The 4026-nt window shown below is 42.8% G+C and overlaps 1 non-coding gene across 1 annotated transcript; it reads right to left on the bottom strand.

The window, feature by feature from the left end:
• Positions 1 to 217: 217 nt before the first annotated feature.
• Positions 218 to 270, bottom strand: LOC111982190 (U7 small nuclear RNA). The gene has a single exon (XR_002879701.1). It is a non-coding gene; the product is annotated as a U7 small nuclear RNA (small nuclear RNA).
• Positions 271 to 4026: the final 3756 nt, after the last annotated feature.

Below are 4026 nucleotides of genomic sequence, written 5' to 3'. Positions count from 1 at the left end.
ATTTACTGTAGTATTTAAAAGTGAAAAATCTTTTACTGTGAAATTGCCCATATACTATAGTAATTACTGTAGTGTTTTGTGGACTATAGTATACTATTGTATTTACTGTAGTGATTTGCAGACTGTAGTATACTGTAGTATTTACTGTAGTGCTTTTGCTGACATTACTGTAGTTTTTACTATAGTGATTTTGTATTATTATCCTTGGCATAGAAGTGTGGGCTTTCTTCTTGAGGAAACCTACTGGAGAAATACTAAAATAGCACATTTTCCATAACCTGTAGGACTGGGGTATAAGCGGATAGGATCTGAACACCCCCCCCTTTTACCCTCAGAACAGCCTCAATTCGTCAGGGCATGGACTACAAAATGTTAAAAGCGTTCCACAGGGATGTTGGCCCATGTTGACTCCAATGCTTCCCAAAGTTGTGTCAAGTTAGCTGGATGTCCTTTGAGTGGTAAACCATTCTTGATACACATAAGAAACTGAGATGAAAACGAGCAGCATTGCAGTTCTTGACACAAACCGGTGCGCCTGGCACCTACTACCAAACCCTGTTCAAAGACACTTCAATATTTTGTCTTTTCCTTTCTTTTTTTTATTACTTTGACCCCTTTTTCTCCCCAATTTTGTGATATCCAATTGGTAGTTACAGTCTTGTCCAATCGCTGCAACCCTCCTACGGACTCAGGAGAGCCGAAGGTCGAGAGCCATGCGTCCTCCGAAACACAACCCTGCCAAGCCGCAATGCTTCTTGACACACTGCTCGCTTAACCAATGTGTTCGGGAAGAAACACCATCCAGCTGACGACCAGAGTCAGCTTGCAGGTGCCCGGCCCACCACAAGAAGTCGCTAGAGCGAGGTGGGACAAGAAAATCCCGGCCGGCCATACCCTCCCCTCACCCGGACAACGATAGACAATTGTGCATCGCCCCATGGGTCTACCGGTCATGGCTGGCTGTGACACAGCCTGGGATCGAACCCGGGTCTGTAGTGATGCCTCAAGCACTGCGATGCAGTGCCTTAGTACACTTACACAATCCATGTCTCAATTGTCTCAAGGCTTAAAAATACTTCTTTAACCTGTCTTCTCCTCTTCATCTACACAGATTGAAGTATGTTTAACAAGTGACATCAATAGATTTCACCTGGATTCATCTGGTCAGTCTATGTCATGGAAAGAGCAAGTGTTCTTAATGTTTTGTATACTCAGTGTATGATCTATACTTGGCATGTAGGTTTCTCACTTATGGGTGCAACCAATTGGGATATGGGGGAGGGGAATGGGCAGTGTATAGTGTTTTTGCGGACATTACTGTAGTATTTACTGCAGTGTTTTCTTGTGGATATTACTGTGGATATTACTATAGTATTCTTTTCATGTAGGGAGTTGAAGAGGGGGATGTGAGGAGGGGGATAAGAATGAGTAGGTCTATTGAGGGGATGGAGGGATCAGGGGAGATGTGTTACTCCTCTCAGACAGCAGTTCTTAACAGTAAAAGTGGGGTTTTGGGGATTTTGTGTTCCCGTCCAGTCTGACTCCTGCTTACTTATTGCTAGACACAAAATACGGGGGGTCTCAATAAGGCTCTGTTTACCATTCAGTTACTGTTTAGCCCCCAACTGAGCAGGCAACCAGGAAATACTGGGTCTGGGATAGACCAACATAACAAAGACCAAGTCTTCCAAACATGTTTTTGTCCTCTTCTCTATTGACACATGAACACCCCTGAGGGAGTTCACAGGTGAAGCCCTTTCCTGCAGTCAACTGACCTAGCAGCCTCATGGGTGGAATGTTATTCATATTTTTCATAAATTCATAACTAATAAACGTTCTATTTTTTTCAATGTCAAAAATGTGGTGTTTCTGTGTCAAACGGTTTTGTTACATTTAAGTTTTCTGTGATGTATATAAAGTGTAATATTGGGATGCAAATTCAAAATGGAATACATTTCAACTCTATATCTGACATGATACAGGTGTCTTCTTTTTTTAAGCCCATAACCATGTGTGTGGGGTGTATACATTTGTTTCAAAGTAGATTTGTTTAAGACTACCAAGAAACACTCTGTGTGACCCTGATTTAGCCAACTGCAGTAAAAGGTTAACAAGATGATACTACCCCATTGTACCACTCATACAGGGAATCAACATTTGAGTGGGTTCTCACAATGGCAATGTGCATCTGTTGAAACCCATTGAAACACAGAGCCTATAACTAAACTAGTAGGAATGTGGAAGTCAGGGAGGCTATCATGATGGAGATTACTTCTCTCCTATTGTTTAGACCAGACTGTGTGTCACGGGTACTGAAAGTAAAAGGCAATAGCAGAAACTTCTGCATAACAATAAACCATTTCCTCCAAGCTTTTACTGTCCGTTTCATAATGGGAGGACATTTACTCATGTCTCCGCCCAGCTAAACCAAACTGAGCTATTTCAACATTTTACAATTAGGACTATAAAACCAAAATTCCTTAAATGTTATGATATAATTTTTGATAGTTCCTATCAATATTTCAAAACCTAGCCACATCACCACAGTACCATCAAAAAAACAGATCCAGTTCAGAGTATGACAGGGTTAAGAGTTATGAAAAGGCCTTCATCCTCTGGGCCTCGTGTCATTGTTGACAGGAACAGATTGTTGTTGTGAATCTAAACGTGCCACCTGACCTGAAGGTACAACCCAGTTATCCAGCTCTCAAAGGGCATTTGAGGTGAGTATTACGCCCACACAGAAAACACATTGAGGTGGCCCAGTATTATGCCCACAAAGAAAACACATTGCGGTGGCCCAGTATTACGCCCACAAAGAAAACACATTGAGGTGGCCCAGTATTATGCCCACAAAGAAAACACATTGAGGTGGCCCAGTATTAGCCCACCAAAGAAAACACATTGAGGTGGCCAGTATTATGCCACAAAAGAAAACACATTGAGGTGGCCCAGTATTATGCCCACAAAGAAAACACATTGAGGTGGCCCAGTATTACGCCCACAAAGAAAACACATTGAGGTGGCCCAGTATTATGCCCACAAAGAAAACACATTGAGGTGGCCCAGTATTACGCCCACAAAGAAAACACCATTGAGGTGGCCCAGTATTATGCCCACACAGAAAACACATTGAGGTGGCCCAGTATTACGCCCACAAAGAAAACACATTGAGGTGGCCCAGTATTATGCCCACAAAGAAAAACACATTGAGGTGGCCCAGTATTATGCCCACACAGAAAACACATTGAGGTGGCCCAGTATTATGCCCACAAAGAAAATACATTGAGGTGGCCCAGTATTATGCCACACAGAAAACACATTGAGGTGGCCCAGTATTATGCCCACAAAGAAAACACATTGAGGTGGCCCAGTATTACGCCCACAAAGAAAACACATTGAGGTGGCCCAGTATTATGCCACAAAGAAAATACATTGAGGTGGCCAGTATTATGCCCACACAGAAAACACATTGAGGTGGCCCAGTATTATGCCCACAAAGAAAATACATTGAGGTGGCCCAGTATTATGCCCACACAGAAAACACATTGAGGTGGCCAGTATTACGCCCACAAAGAAAATACATTGAGGTGGCCCAGTATTATGCCCACACAGAAAAACATTGAGGTGGCCCAGTATTATGCCCACAAAGAAAATACATTGAGGTGGCCCAGTATTATGCCACCACACAGAAAACACATTGAGGTGGCCCAGTACTACGCCCACAAAGAAAACACATTGAGGTGGCCCAGTATTACGCCCACACAGAAAACACATTAAGGTGGCACAGTATTATGCCCACATAAAAAACTCCTCCAAATCCCCATTGTTCCTCTGCTTTGGCCCACAAGGGAGAACGTTCACCTGTTAACCATTACAGTCTATCATATTGCCTCTCCATACCCACTCTTACATGACAACAACTACACAGCTCTGTGACTCAGTACAGTGCAGTATACTGTCAATGTAAAACAACAAAGAAGTGCCGTCTAATAGACAAAAATTCTCTGCATTCTTTCCAGACTT

The sequence above is a fragment of the Salvelinus sp. IW2-2015 genome, linkage group LG20 (assembly GCF_002910315.2).
Source record: "Salvelinus sp. IW2-2015 linkage group LG20, ASM291031v2, whole genome shotgun sequence".
Classification (NCBI taxonomy): domain Eukaryota; kingdom Metazoa; phylum Chordata; class Actinopteri; order Salmoniformes; family Salmonidae; genus Salvelinus; species Salvelinus sp. IW2-2015.
Note: the sequence above shows the minus strand (reverse complement) of the source record. Positions and strands in the feature narration are given on the sequence as shown.